Source organism: Dendrobates tinctorius, unplaced genomic scaffold, assembly GCF_039654945.1.
Source record: "Dendrobates tinctorius isolate UK_male_01 unplaced genomic scaffold, ASM3965494v1 ptg000402l, whole genome shotgun sequence".
In the NCBI taxonomy this organism is placed as follows: Eukaryota; Metazoa; Chordata; class Amphibia; order Anura; family Dendrobatidae; genus Dendrobates; species Dendrobates tinctorius.
In genome coordinates, this window is record NW_027362067.1 from 70,764 (window position 1) to 87,456 (window position 16,693).

A 16,693-nucleotide genomic window follows, 5' to 3' on the forward strand; every position below is an offset into this window, starting at 1 on the left:
TCACATTAATTAGGAGTCATAGACCTGCTCTCCATTGCTGGTGCATTCATGATGGGGTATAATCCCCACCGCTCCTAGTAATTATCTTTTCTCCCTTTCTCGGCTTCTTATTCCCCCTCTCTGTAGTTGCTGTTGCTTTGTCCCCTCTTAATTGGGATGTTAATGAGTTGGAGATTTTTCTTAGCAGGTTCCCAGACTCTCCGAGCCTGAGGCTAGACATCCACAAAGGGATCACAAGTTGGGGGCAGCCTGATCACATCAGAGATGGTTCTCCTGGATTTCGGGACCTCTCTTGGCTTTTCCTAATAATACAAATATGAGTGATCAGTGAAAACAAGTGAGACAAGTAAGATGGCATCTTGTACGACAGTAATCCTACCGGCCATACAAGAGCGCCAGACAATGTGGATCTGCGGGGGGCTTTAAGGTTAAATAACCTCTTTATAAATCCCCTTCCTTTACAGCAATAGTAATTTAGTGAAATTTCATGGGGCTTTAAGACCCTCACATCTGGACTAATAAATAATTATAAAACTCTCACATTTGGTATTTCCACCTCAATGTTCTTTTTATCCTTAGGATGCATTATATGAAGTTATAATTATAAACCATAGAGAACCTGTGTCAGATCATCTGAAAACAAGACCCAAGAAGAATGAGATCTCCAGGAAATCTGTAGATGGAGAAGATCAAATCTGTCACATGCCGGAGAAATAGATTTACATATAAATTATTCAATGCAAACGAAATGTGTCCTGATTGCAGATAAAAGATGTACTACCATGGAAAGTTTGTACCCAATCCTCCGCTCGTCCCCGACCCCAGATCTCATACAGTAGCTCAAAATAGCAGTCCAGTATGACTAACCATATTAATCCCTGTTTTTGGTATAAATTATATTACCACACGTCACACAATTTACCAGTTGGTCTAAAAAAAACCACCAGACTCCGCATTCATGATGTTAGGAACGGTGGAACGCACTAAATAAAAATAAAGTGTGTTCGCCGCTCGGGGTCCACCGTGCAGTAGGTGTAACAACCGCTGCTGAGTTATGACAGGGGATCAATATGGCGGTATGATGCACACTGGTTCAACTTCACCCGGAGTGCGCAGAGCGGCCTCTGTTCACACACAGAGGTGACGCAACAAAAAACACATAAAACGTTGAACCTGTTAGTCACAGGCTTCAGGTAGATGCGCACACGGTATCTGGTCACAGGAGCAGGACCTAAGACAGAGGAGCTGCGTCCCTCTAGACCTACCGTGTGTGCCACGTCGCTGCTGCGAACGCCTAGAAGGGCTACAACTGCAGCGTGGCGTAGGACACTGCCGCTCGACGACAAAGCCAGATAGAAAGCGCGATGTCGGACGCTAGCGTAGTGGTGCGCACAGTGGCTTAAGGCTTGCCACTGACTGGCGCTGACTGCTAAACTAACTCCCTATCACCATGCGTAATATCAGAGGGAAGGGGTTTCAAATGAGTCAGTTACCAGAGTCATACATCCGTCACCATTCACACATAGCAAGTATAGTCTATACTAGCGCATGGCGGAACAGCCATGTGCGCCTTTTATAGCAGCCGGGACCTTCCAGATCTCCGAGATGGACCAATAAGAACTGAAGCGGGACCTGAGCACATGACTCCCGATCTCCAATGGGAGATCGTCCTATGAGCATGCCCAGTAAGAATACAGAGGGACTTAGCCTCAGGAGAGATTTGCTGCAAGGCAATCTCCTCTGCAGTGGAAAAATAGGAGGAGAGTGCAGAATGTGAGGATCTGGATCCCTGCAGAGTAAACGCAGAAATCCGACTCCTAACACATGATCTGCAGGTTTCTGAGTCTGTGTATTAGAATAATTAATTGAAAGATCACGGTGTGATCACAATAATCAGTGTGGAGCTCAATTGGTAAGATCAATCATTCTGTGAAGAGACAGGTGTGATTCAGGTGGCCCTTATTTAAGAGTGAAGCCAGGACATGTTGTACATGTATTTCTCCTTGAAAGTCTAAGAAATATGGGTTGTATGAGACATTGTTCAGACGAACAGCGTAATTTGATTAAAAAGTTTGATTGAAGAGGGAAAAACTTATAAAGAAGCGCAGACAGTGATCGGCTGTTCAGCTAAAATCATCTCCAATGCTTTATAATGGGAAGCTAAACCCGTTTTCTTCCATGTCTCTCGGAAGACTACCATTCGAATGGATGGAAGAATAGCCAGCATGGCAAAGGCTCAGCCAATGATCAGCTCCAGGATGATCACAGACAGTCTCAAGTTACCTGTGAAGACTGTGACAGAAAACACCTGAGTGAAGGAAATCTTTAGTGTTACTTTGCCAGGACTTCTTGCTAAAAAAAAAAAGAAAAAATGTACTGAAGCGGATACAATTTGCCAAAGAACACATCAAATGGCATAAAGAGAAAAGGAGAAACATTTTGTGGACTGATGAAAGTAAAATTGTTCTTTTTGGGTCCAAGTGACAAAGACAGTTCGTCAGATGACCCCCAATCTCTGCATTCAAACCACAGTACTCTCTGAAGACCCATATCATGATGCTGGCACCACCGTTCTTCACTGTCTTCAGAGTGTACTGTGTATAACCATATTGTACACTCTGTATAACCATAGTGTAGTCATCTGCCCCGCTATGTTCTGCGCTGCTGTGAGCTGTGCGGCTGTGTTTTGCAGTGTTGTCATCTGTGGCCCTCAGGCCCTGGATGGCTGGGCCCGTGTCTTTAACGTTACAGAGCTGACTGCCCTGTTAGGGCGCTCCCACCCAACTGATTCAAATCTCAGATGTTCCTCAGCTTAACGACCATTAGCTCCTCTTACTTTAACTATTTACAGGCTGCGTATGCGCGCCACCCCCATCTAGTGGCCTAACTGAGGTACTATGCTTTCCCTACAACTATAACAGTAGTTATACATAGCATTAACATAATTATACATTACACCTTTTATCCCTTAAGTTAATACACAGAATAGTGTAGCAGTACCTATGTGACACACAAAATGATAATACACATGAACATATAGCAGTACCAGTAAAATATGAGAGAGATAAAAAGTAGACCAAAAACATTTTCCATTCCCTTAGATTCTCCCTTCCTTTAACAATGGTTGTCCCTGACCATTCCATACCCACTTTATTCTTTACAGTCAATACTCGCATAGGAAGACATTTTAAAAATAATTCAACTTAGCTCAACATGAACAATGTTCTTATTAAACTCTTTCACTTTTCTTATCAGAGGTGCCTGGCTCACAGTACTCCAGGTCACCTACAGTCCAATAATACTATCTGTGGTAAGAAAAGTCTATTTCCTCGACAACGTTCATTGAACTCCGGTCCTGTTTATCCATGGGACGTAAACATATATACTGTACAAGTGTTCCATGTATAAGATCCACAGTATTTGGGGTTGTGCTCAGCCTTCCTTTGAGGATGGCATTGACCTTTATTTCATGTGTGCTGCCTGTCCTGAAAAGTCTGTTGCTGCAGCTGCAAGTAATCTGGACTACAGTCCTAGGGCATGGTTCTGCTTTCCAGTAGAAAGGGCACAATTACAAAAAACAAACATCAACTTTGAGGCCATCCGGCCATACCGCACCCAGCTATGGGGCGCATTGGGGCTTCTCCACCCATAGGGATGCGGAACAGTCCCTATTTCAGTTGGTGCAGCGAGCATATTAATGAGGACGCGGAACAGCCCTATTCAGAAGTAGCAATTCATTGGCACTCGTCCTATGCCGGTTCATTATGTCTTGGGTGCAGAGCCCGATTCAATGACTCTGCAGCCGCAGATGTCATAGCTTCCTCGGGGAATCAAGATGTAGGGCCTAGCTGGGCAGTATCCTGGGTACTAGGATCAAAATGAGCCCGCTCCGGGCCTGCATATAGCTCCAAGTCCTCACTTTGCAGTTCCACAGCCACAGTGTAGTAGCCACGAGGGCCATCTTCCTTGAAGATGGTAACCCAGTCTCCTTAACGCCGGGGCCAGCCAAATTTGACTGAGGCCATATTGACATAGACCTTGGCATTGGTCCCCATTTTCACAGATAAAACCATAGCCGCGGCCCTCGTCGGTGTAAACTAGCTGCCCACTACTGTGGCGGTCTGCCATAGCGTCCTCCCTTCTGTGGTGCAACTCTACCCAGACCTCATGCTCCTGCCTCATGCTCATGTTGCTTTTTGCGCCTGATGACACTCTCGATCCAGGCGGCCTGACTAGGCAAAGAAAAGGGCCCTCTCCAGGCTGGTGGAAATGGGAGGCACCCAGAGACATAGAATCATAGAGTTGCAAGGGACCTCCTGGGCCATCTGGTCCAACCCCCTGCTCAAAGCAGGATTCGCTAAATCATCCCAGACAGATGTCTGTCCAGCCTCTGTTTGAAGACTTCTATTGAAGGAGAACTCGCCACCTCTCGTGGAAGTCTGTTCCACTCATTGATCACTCTGTCAAAAAGTTTTTTCTAATATCTAATGTGTCTCCTCCCATTCAGTTTCATCCCATTGCTTCTAGTCTTTCCTTGTGCAAATGAGAATAAAGTTGATCCTTCTACAATGTGACAGCCCTTGAGATATTTGTACACAGCTATTAAGTCTCCTCTCAGTCTTCTCTTTTGCAAGCTAAACATTCCCAAATCCTGCAACCTTTCCTCATAAGACAGGATTTGCAGACCGGTCACCATTCTGGTCGCTCTTTTCTGAACTTGCTCCAGTTTGTTGATGTCTTTTTTTTTAAAATGTGGCGCCCAAAACTGGACACAGTATTCCAGATGAGGTCTGACCAAAGAGGAGTAGAGGGCAATAATAACTTCACGTGATCTAGACTGTATGCTTCTGTTAATACATCCTAGAATTGCATTTGCCTTTTTTGCTGCTGCATCACACTGTTGACTTATATTCAGTCTGTGATCTATTAGTATACCCAAGTATTTTTCACATGTGCTGTTGCTTAGCCCTATTCCTCCCATTATGTATATGCTTTTTTCATTTTTATTGCCCAGATGTAGTACTTTGGTTTTTAACAGGGAAAAATGCATTCTGTTAGTTGCTGCCCACTGCTCCAGTTTATTTATATCTTTTTGAATCCTCTCTCGCTCTTCTCTAGTAGTAGCTATCCCTCCTAGCTTTGTGTCATCAGCAATTTTAATCAGTTTACCCTCAATTCCTTCATCTAAATCATTGATAAAGATGTTGAACAATACAGAGCCCTGTGGTACCCCACTTGAGATATTCTTCCAACTGGATGTGCAGTCATTTACGACCACTCTTTGGGTCCGATCACTAAGCCAGTTATGAATCCACCTAACAGTTGCCTTGTCCATTCCATACTTAGTCATTTTTTCAATAAGGATTGTGTGAGATACTTTGTCAAACGCTTTGCTAAAGTCAAGATATACTATATCTACAGCATTTCCCTGATCCACCCAATCAGTGATTCCATCATAGAAGGAAATTAAGTTAGTCTGACATGACTTATTAGTTACAAACCCATGCTGACTCTGTTTAATCACTTCATTCTTATCTAGGTACGTACATACATGTTGTTTAATAATTTGTTCAAAGATCTTTCCTGGTATAGAAGTCAGACTCACTGGCCTATAGTTGCCTGGGTCCACCTTCTTCCCTTTTTTGAAGATAGGAACAACATTTGCCCTTCTCCAGTCTTCTGGGACTTCTCCTGTTCTCCAAGAATTTTCAAAGATTATGGAGAGGGGTTCAAAAATTTATTCTGATATCTCCTTCAGCACTCTGGGGTGTAATTCATCTGTACCTTTTAGACTTGAATTCATTTAGGTTAGCTAAGTGTTTCCTCACTATCTTTCTGTTTATAGATATCCTGGATTCTTCTATTCCCTTAATAGGACAGTGAAGAACAGTTTGTTACATTTCCTTTCTGAGAGAAAACAGATGCAAAATAGGAATTTAAAAGTTCGGCCTTCTCAACATCCTGTCTTACCATTTCATCATTTTCATCCTGTAAAAATCCTATAGTATCATTGACTTTTCTTTTACTTTTGACATCCCCCAAAATCCTTTATTATTGCTTTTGACGTCTCTTGCAAGCCTCAATTCATTGTCAGCTTTAGATAATCTGATTTGGGTTCTGCAGACAGCATTATATTCTTCTTTACATATGCCTCCCTCTTTCCATTTTATAAACCTTTCTTTCTTCCTTTTTAGCATGTGCTTAATGTGTTCATCCATCCTGGTTTCCTTAAATGCTTCCTATTCTTCCCTCTTTTCACAATTGTTAACAATTGTGCTTTGAGAATTTCATTTTTCAAGATTTCCCATCCTTCCTGGACATTTTTGTCCTTAAGGATATCCAGCCATTGGATCCCTCCAATTCTCTTTCTGAATCCCTTAAAATCTGCCTTTCTGAAATCTCAGGCTAGTTTCACACTTGCTTTTTTTTGCAGCGCGTTTTTCCCGCAAAAAAACGCATTGAAAAAACGCATACAAAAGCATACAACTGCTGCGATTTTTTTCAAGCATTTTTATGAGCATGCATGAAAAAAACGCAGCGTTTTTAAGCGTTTGTATGCGTTTTTAGTGCGTTTTTACCGCGTTTGCGTTTTTTTCCAACATTTTTAGGTGGCCCCTCACACTACCCAAACCATGACTTTACTAACCCTAACCCTAACCCTGACCCTAACCCTAACCCTGACCCTAACCCTTAACCAAATCATACTTAACCCTAACCCTTAACCAAATCATACTTAACCCTAACCCAAACCCTAAACCCTAACTGACCCTGACCCTAACCCTAACCCTGACCCTAACCCTTAACAAAACCATACTTAACCCTAACCCTAACCCTGACCCTGACCCTAACCCTTAACCAAACCATACTTAACCCTAACCCTGACCCTAACCCTGACCCTAACCCTTAACAAAACCATACTTAACCCTAATCCTGACCCTAACCCTTAACAAAACCATACTTAACCCTGACCCTAACCCTAACCCTGACCCTAACCCTAACCCTAATCCTGACCCTAACCCTAACCCTAACCCTGACCCTGACCCTAACCCTTAACCAAACCATACTTAACCCTAATCCTGACCCTAACCCTGACCCTAATCCTTAACAAAACCATACTTAACCCTAACCATAACCCTAACCCTAACCCTGACCCTAACCCTAACCCTAACCCTGACCCTAACCCTTAACAAAACCATACTTAACCCTAATCCTGACCCTGACCCTAACCCTTAACCAAACCATACTTAACCCTAACCCTGACCCAAAACCCAACCCTAACCCTGACCCTGACCCTAACCCTAACCCTAAACCCCCTTAACTAACCCTAACTCTAACCCAAACCCCTAAATTCCATGGTTAAAAAAAAAAAACGCATATGCAAAAAAAACGCTTACATGAGCATGCCAGTGCGCACATATGCGCATCCATAGGCTATAATGGCCATTTTTAGCGCAAAACGTGCGCATATGTGCGCATGCGCTTTTTTGCAGGGCCAAAAAATGCAACATGATGCGTCTGGAAAATCCAATCGCACACCCCAAAAAAACGCAGCGCATGAAAATCGCATACATGCGCTTACAAGCGCGCAGGTATGCGCACCCATGTTAAATATAGGGGAAAAAACGCATGCGCAGGTTAGCGTTTTTTTCCAGCGCTAAAAAACGCAAATGTGAAACCAGCCTAACCTTGACGTCTGAGTCTTCACAGGTCTTCCTCCTCTAGTTATCCAAAATTTTAAAAAAGCATTCACAGTGGCAGAGGGAGACTGAGCCTCAGAGACATGGAGTTGGGGCAAGGACTATTCTTCCAAGAAAAAGGGCCGAACAACAGCTTCTGCAACTGAGGCCCGTGGCAGCGACCATTAATCCAAGGTCAGGGGCTGGGGTGCACTCACCACTCCACTCACATTAGCTGCACCCGACCCGTTTCTGGGCTGGGTCAACTCCATCCACTCCACCCATTTTGCAGCATTCGAAAGTGGAGGGTGTGGTCCTCGTTCCTTTAGCCACACCCACCATGGGCAGGTTGGCGACGACTGGCAGGCAGGCTTTTGCGCTCTTTCTAAGACATGCCCACGAAGGGCGGAGTCAGTTTTCTCTCATGACGCCACGCACTGTCATCTTTGTCACTGAGGCATTTTCAGTCCCACATAAAGGTTTAGGCATTTCCAATATAGTGGTCACTTTCTGAATTTCAGTCTCTACTCTCTTTGCAGCATCTCCACAAGACAGTATAGCAATCCACATCAAATTCTCCAGAGTCTTCATAGCATCTGAGGCACTTGTCACTTCTCTCACATCTCCAGTCTCATCTTTTCTTGTCACATCAGTGTCATCTTTTCCTGTCACATCGACTTCATATTCTACAGAACTCCCACGCTGCACGACTTCGGCACCCGGCCGACTACGCCAAGTGTAAGGATCGGCCAGGACCATAGTCATGGCCGAGGACTCCAGGGTAATGGTGTCCTGGCCTGCCCTCACATAGACATGACCGCTTCCTGTTAGCATACCTGCAGCTCCATTCTTCTCAGGGCTTTCTGTAATGTGCTGCACGTTCTCCTCAGACAATGTGGAACAAAGGATCACAGTCCCGTTCAGCTTTAACAATAACAGCTTTACTCATTTTTGTACACAGCACATCCATTTTCTTTGCAGCGGTTACCTCAGATTCCACAGTGCACAATTCTATCACTTTCCCTATGCTCTCACTATCTTTCTTCAGCATATCTCCGGGACGTCCCGTTCAGCATCACAGCATCCTCTGTCCATCTTCACCATTTTTGGGCGTTTCCCTGTCTGTTTCGCCCCAGACAAAAATGCATCTGCCCACGTAGCAAGCTGCCTCATAATTGGCGATCTGTGCTGCCGTACTGCTGCCAACTGTCTCGCTACCATCTGTAGTGTAGTCATCTGCACTGCTATGTTCTGCGCTACTGTGAACCGTGCAGCTGTGATCTGCGCTGCTGTGTTTTGCAGTGTTGTCATCTGTGGCCCTCAGGGCCTGGACGGCTGGGCGCTCCGGCCCAACTGATTCAAATCTCAGCTGTTCCTCAGCTTAATGGCCATTAGCTCCTCCTACTTTAACTATTTACAGGCTGAGTATGCACTCCACCCCCATCTAGTGGCCTAACTGGGGTACTACGATTTCCCTACAACTATAACTGTAGTTATACAAAGCATTAACATAAATATACATTATACCTTTTATCCCTTAAGGTAATACACAGAATAGTGTAGTAATACCTGTGTGACACACACATATTGGTAATACACATGAACGTGTACCAGTAAAATACGAGAAAGAGATAAAAGATAGAAGAATAACATTTTCCATTCCCTTACAAATACATATGTGAAATACAATGCATGAAATAGGCTATCTCAGGCAGTTGCTGAAATGCCATCATGAAAATACCGACTGTTATAATAGTCATTGAACAAAACTGTTGCCCTATAGCTGCATAAAATATATCCGTGTGTGCATAGGAAGACTGATCCAAATTGCCACCTACCCAGACAAGGATCTGAACTTTAAACTCTGTCTACATATATTAACCAGCTGCATTAAATTGCACATGCAAAAAAGAATGCAATACTTATGCAATGCAGTGAAAGGGAAATTAATCAATGACAGAGCCTTTATTTCTGTGTGGATCACCGTACTGCCAAGTGCCGTCAGTGTATCACTAATACTTGCGCTTATAAGAGGGGTCCAATACCCCATTGCGTGTACATATTGCCTGAATCTGCGCCTCTCAAAAAATGCAATGCCAAGTGAGCTGAACCTTCTGACCCTGACGCGCGTATCGCGAGTGCTTCTTCCTTAGCTTAATTGGTGGAATAGTAAAAATGATCATTGGTCTTGGACTGTAGCGACCATTTTTATATTTATACAAAAGCAGTAAAACCTGGGGCGGGGGGGGGGAAATTTCAATTTATCGAAATATTCATAGTGATGATCAGAGTAAAGTTAACGTGTCCTATTAATCATCCAGTAAATACAGTAAAAAAAATTTTGAAAGTGTAGAATTGCCAATTTTTGATTATCCCTCCTCCCCAAACTTAAAAAGGTGAAACATTGGGGTGCATACAACTTTTTTTTTATCAGTACATGGTAACTGATAAACAAGTCATTCCATTGCTCTGCTGATGGAAAAAGTTATGGCCCTCAGATTATGGTGACCCAAAACAAACGTTTTATTTTCTTACAAAAAGAAAAAATGGAAAAGGAAAAAAAAAATTTTTTTCTTCCTGTACTTAAATGTATTGAAAAGCAAAAAAAAAAGACCATGCTAATATTTATAATGCAAAATAAAAGTCCCAGGAAGTGCAAAAAAGACCCAACCACTTGTGGTGATATCAGAGAGAGGTGAAATTATGGCTGCAAGTTCTAACCTGACTGTGACTTTAAAGACCCAAACTGACATCTTCACAGATCTCTATGAAGCTGGCAATTTTGGTCACTAAACCTGGGGTCAAACCAAAATTTACATCTGTGATTAAAAGCACACAAGTGTACGCAGGATATGTTTGGCTGAAACTGGTCCAAAAGAATATTTTGAAACAACTGCTGGCTTCTGTCTATTCTATACTGTATCTGTGGGTGAGGAAGACAAAGTCAACTAGGTGACAGGTCCATCTACTTAGACCCAATTTGGATGGCGCTTCCCAAAACACTTTCTTTTTAATTTTGCACAATTTCGTAGATATATTATTATTGGTGTAACTGTGAGTGATGCATCAGTCTCTTCTTCTCTTCGAATAAAAATCTTGGCGCTTGGTGGATCTTGTTCTTGGTGCTATTTTGAAGTCCCCCCCCAAAATTTTACCAAAATGCTTGAATGGGAAAAAGTGATGGTGGAGCGTCATAAACTGGGCCAAAGTTGATATTTTTTGTAATTATGAAATTCTGCCTCTAGTAACCAGGTCCAAAATGTGAAGGGAGATGGAGAATTTAGAGTGGCCATAGAATTGTCCTTCTGAGCCGCTGAGCAGACAAGTCAATTTCAATGGAGCAGAGATGTCTGCCTATCTGGCTCTAATTTTCTAATTTTAAGAATATATGTGATGTATACCGAATATAGCTACTTTTAATTTGAGGAAATCCTTGTAATAGTCTTACGTCTGCTCCTTAACCCCTTAGGATGACAACCGTGTAAGAAAAGCTTCAATTCAAGAAGAAAAGATGTGAAATGTCACAATGCTTCCCAAAGACTCAAAATCTTCTAGATTGCTTTATGATGAGATTTGCACTTAAAAGAAGCTGGAATCACCATTAAATGCTAAAATCCCAACATATCTATCTGACAGATGTCCTCTTACCAAGAAAAGCTCCTCCATCCATTTAACAAGATTACATAACATGACATTGGCTAAGACTACAGACCCTTTAACCTCCTCAGGTAGCCAACAAAAATCCCATAAACTAAATCCGATCTGCTCCTTAGGACACCGGTCGTGGGCTTGAGACCGGAATGATCTGAAGGGAAATGCTGTGAAATAATCTTGTATGGGAAGATGTCAGCGTCGCTCATCTCTTCTTTGATGTTGTGATTCTAGGTAATGGCAGAAGTATCAGACAAAATGAGTCTTCTATTGGATTTATTTACTCATATTCGGTGAATACATGGACTTAATTGCCGGGCACAGCAGGAGCCGGAAAACTATGGGGAACACTGGGTGCAGGTAATAATGACGATACAATCACCTGTCAAGCAAGCATTATAGGACCCATATTATAGGATATATACAGTACAAGGCCAATATTATCAATTTATCTAAATGGGCTTTAAAGGGAACCTGTCAAACGTTTACAGCCCTAAACAATGTATAAGATGAGCAAGTTGATCCCTTTATGACTCCAAAGTGATGATCCAGCAGTGAGAAATCACATTTTGAAGTTCTGTAGTTCTTCACCCCAGGAGTCGAGTTGCCACAGTGGAATTGCCTCCCTCACAGGGAGTAATGTCATGCCTGGGAGCAAGGAGGGGTCCCCTTACAAGGTGTCGGTAGCAGAGAAGTCAAGCAAAACCTGGGGAGTGGAGCTGTGATTAAACTCGCCCCAGAGCTGAGCGCTAGGAACCGGATACCGGAGTCCGTGGTTGTTCCCGGCAGCCAAATCTGGAGAGCAGGGGACTGCAGGTCTCCTGGCCCATTCTAATACCTGGCGGCACAGCAGCATACTGGAGCCTGGAGTCGACACAAAGGAGCAGCACCTGTGATGGGCTTGAGCTGCCTGCCATGCGGGCAACAATTTGTTTTTAAACAGAGAGACAGCAGCAGGAGGGTGAGCTGTTAGGCAGTGAGGAAAAAGGGAGGACAACGCCGAAGGAAGGCCTCCATACCTACCTGGCCAGGTGTATCCAAAATTGCTTCCAAGCTACCCGGCTTTCCATTACGATCTGTTACCAGTGCCCCGGTCTGTACTATCAACCATCAAGTAAAGGAAAAGAAAACTACAGCCCTTGTGTCCTCCAGTGATCTCTTGCGCCCTGAGTCCTGCACCACAAGGTACACAAAGCCTGACATAAATGGAACCGGTAGCTCTGGGGTCCCGCTACACCTGTGCGGAGCACAACCATCCCTGCTGTGTCACCAGCAGCCCCAGCGGTCTCCTTTCGCGTCTTCCATTCATTGCTGAACACCACAGGTGCGTCACGTTAAATCCCATATACATATTCCCTATTTTACGGCACTGCCATGGCCATTGAGTGGGACCACGGCCCGTGACTTCCCCAAAGAACTTCCCAGCCTGGTTCCGAGTACCCCACGGCCCTGGTGGGCGTGTCATGTGTATATGCATCTGGTGTGCGAAGGAAGATGCACTTACAGCTCCTCAGCCTCACGCTGTATGCATTGTCTAGCACCACTCTCCCTTAGGTGATTGACAGTTCATTGATTTGGATACTCAACAGTAAAAACAGCGTGAGGCTGAGGAGCTGTAAAATGCTTTGTCGTACCACAATGCACCTCCAGACACATAAATACAGAATTTCAAAATGCCAATTCTCTCTGCTGGAGCATAACTTTTGGGTTCAACTTGCTAATTTTTTTTAAAGGGAAATACAGGCATACAAATATTTTGGGGATATAGAAGGTTCTGACAAGTTCCCATTGAGTCGTAGTGTTCAGCCCCATAGTTCCTCTGCAGCATTATTTTTGCAGCACCCTAATGTCACTGCATTGTTCTTATATTGTATTTTACATATACAGTGGGGAAAAAAAGTATTTAGTCAGTCAGCAATAGTGCAAGTTCCACCACTTAAAAAGATGAGAGGCGTCTGTAATTTACATCATAGGTAGACCTCAACTATGGGAGACAAACTGAGAAAAAAAAATCCAGAAAATCACATTGTCTGTTGTTTTTTTTTCATTTTATTTGCATATTATGGTGGAAAATAAGTATTTGGTCAGAAACAAAATTTCATCTCAATACTTTGTGATATATCCTTTGTTGGCAATGACAGAGGTCAGACGTTTTCTGTAAGTCTTCACAAGGTTGCCACACACTGTTGTTGGTATGTTGGCCCATTCCTCCATGCAGATCTCCTCTAGAGCAGTGATGTTTTTGGCTTTTCGCTTGGCAACACGGACTTTCAACTCCCTCCAAAGGTTTTCTATAGGGTTGAGATCTGGAGACTGGCTAGGCCACTCCAGGACCTTGAAATGCTTCTTACGAAGCCACTCCTTCGTTGCCCTGGCGGTGTGCTTTGGATCATTGTCATGTTGAAAGACCCAGCCACGTTTCATCTTCAATGCCCTTGCTGATGGAAGGAGGTTTGCACTCAAAATCTCACGATACATGGCCCCATTCATTCTTTCATGTACCCGGATCAGTCGTCCTGGCCCCTTTGCAGAGAAACAGCCCCAAAGCATGATGTTTCCACCACCATGCTTTACAGTAGGTATGGTGTTTGATGGATGCAACTCAGTATTCTTTTTCCTCCAAACACGACAAGTTGTGTTTCTACCAAACAGTTCCAGTTTGGTTTCATCAGACCATAGGACATTCTCCCAAAACTCCTCTGAATCATCCAAATGCTCTCTAGCAAACTTCAGACGGGCCCGGACATGTACAGGCTTAAGCAGTGGGACACGTCTGGCACTGCAGGATCTGAGTCCATGGTGGCGTAGTGTGTTACTTATGGTAGGCCTTGTTACATTGGTCCCAGCACTCTGCAGTTCATTCACTAGGTCCCCCCGCGTGGTTCTGGGATTTTTGCTCACCGTTCTTGTGATCATTCTGACCCCACGGGGTGGGATTTTGCGTGGAGCACCAGATCGAGGGAGATTATCAGTGGTCTTGTATGTCTTCCATTTTCTAATTATTGCTCCCACAGTTGATTTCTTCACTCCAAGCTGGTTGGCTATTGCAGATTCAGTCTTCCCAGCCTGGTGCAGGGCTACAATTTTGTTTCTGGTGTCCTTTGACAGCTCTTTGGTCTTCACCATAGTGGAGTTTGGAGTCAGACTGTTTGAGGGTGTGCACAGGTGTCTTTTTATACTGATAACAAGTTTAAACAGGTGCCATTACTACAGGCAATGAGTGGAGGAAAGAGGAGACTCTTAAAGAAGAAGTTACAGGTCTGTGAGAGCCAGAAATCTTGATTGCTTGTTTCTGACCAAATACTTATTTTCCACCATAATATGCAAATAAAATGAAAAAAAACAGACAATGTGATTTTCTGGATTTTTTTTTTTCCTCAGTTTGTCTCCCATAGTTGAGGTCTACCTATGATGTAAATTACAGACGCCTCTCATCTTTTTAAGTGGTGGAACTTGCACTATTGCTGACTGACTAAATACTTTTTTTCCCCACTGTAGATGACATCTTTATATGTGTAAGGTGCCATAGACCGGTAGTCGTGGGCGAGCCCCTGTTCCATGATGCCCTAGCATTTTACAGGAAAATCATGTTCCAGTCCCAGTGTGCCGTCATGTGTATGGCGCGTTTCTCACTTGTGGGCCGGAGGCCTGCACGGTCTTCCATTACATAGTATTAATGAGACTTCCTGAAGTTGGAGAACTCAAGGCACACCCACACACAGATCCGGGGACACGTGGTTCGTTCCAATACATAAAAGTTAACTGGACAGTTCAAGTTCAACAGATTGTAACACGCAGTTTTAGACACAGCTCTCTCCATTTCTTGTTTCCATAGTACAGTACATTTCCAACATCTTTCCGTTGTATCTGGACTATCCCGACTTTAACAGGTCTTTTCAGCCACAGGGATTTCCTGTCCAGTTCCGTAGTATTGGCGAGATTTGTTAGTCTTCCCACACATGGTTCCATTTGCCTTTGTACGGAAGGGTTAAGGCATTCTCCTTGGCATCTGTACTGAGTCTTGGGCTACGGACATTGCAGGAATGTCGGCAGGGAATTTTGTAATGCCTCATACCACCCTGAACTACATGTGGTAGTGCTTGCTTTCAAGCCAATGCACCTTGAACTTGACCTTGTCACTGTCATTCACAAACTCTATGGCTATCTGATCTACTGTCAAGAAGTGCTCTGCTTTTACTGGAACCCACCTCCCAGTATGGGCTAGTCCCAAAAATTAGGACCAGATACAGGGGCCTAATACCTATATCATCCAATGCTGTACATTACTCACACTAGGCATTACCTTTACAGTACTTCTAGATCAGTAACATTACCGATGCACACTACATCCTATAACACTATGCACGGAGCATATTATACCTACCATGGCTATCAATTCATTATAACAGTGACCAATACTATGTCTATGGTTTCCCAGTAGTATCTGTGACCAAATCTGAATATGTGCCACTAAATGCCAGCCTGATTTTGTGGGCCACTTATGCACATTTTCACCTTCTATAAAACCTACTAATCTAAACCTTTTATGTGACAAAGTATCAAAAAACTTTGGAATAAATTATCATTTTTCATGATCTTTCCCGATCCAATCTAGGACGTACCTCCTCAATAGATGATGGTCAGAATAATTTGACAAGACTGGTCCCTCACAAGTATAGGGCATGTTCAGGCCAAAGGTTCTGGATAGCTGGGGGATGGATTGCCTAAAAATTAAATAAATCCTACTCATCTGCTGTGCTGTCATCCTCCTGAACCCAGTGTAGGCCGATCCACTGTGTGCAACTGTACTGGAAGCGATGACATAGTTGAACCCGCGGGAGGACCACTGCAGCCAATCACAGGTGAATTGAACTGCAAATCATTGATGTTTTTCTGATGAAACACTGTTGAAGTCACCAGACTAATATCGACTATTACAAGTCATAGCAGAACAGTCCTCTGGCTGGTTAAACTCGGACATCAATGCATCCAGTGCCGGCAAAGACCAAAGAACGGCCCTGGATACATGAGGATGACAACTAGGGAGTATGATCACTCCAAGCCTCCGGTAACTAACGCCTTTTGCCTAGATGACTCGTTTAATAATTCAATATAGTGCTGTCATTTTGTTCAGACCTTCAATAGACTTTGTAATAGGGCTAATTCCACAAGTTTGGCTGCTTGCCCTGTTGGCATGAGCTGACTCACATGAAGGAGAAAGACCCAAGATGAGTCAATGAGCTCTTGGCTGGTCAATGGCCGGCTCGGAGCTGCCAGGAGCACGGTAGGCTTCTCTAAGCTGAAGAGGCATGATGTTCAGGGAGAAAAGGATTACGGTGTGGAATGTCAAATGCTCTGGGAAAGTT

At 43.7% G+C, this 16,693-nt stretch overlaps 1 long non-coding RNA gene across 1 annotated transcript in view; it reads left to right on the forward strand.

Annotated features, from left to right (window-relative positions):
* LOC141076379 (uncharacterized) overlaps nucleotides 1–16,693 on the forward strand; it is a 32,405-nt gene that overhangs the window by 2,851 nt on the left and 12,861 nt on the right. Inside the window, exons 3-4 of the long non-coding RNA XR_012227474.1 lie at nucleotides 11,146–11,404; nucleotides 11,562–11,687. This is a non-coding gene — a long non-coding RNA (uncharacterized lncRNA). The remainder of the gene's footprint in view (nucleotides 1–11,145; nucleotides 11,405–11,561; nucleotides 11,688–16,693) is intronic.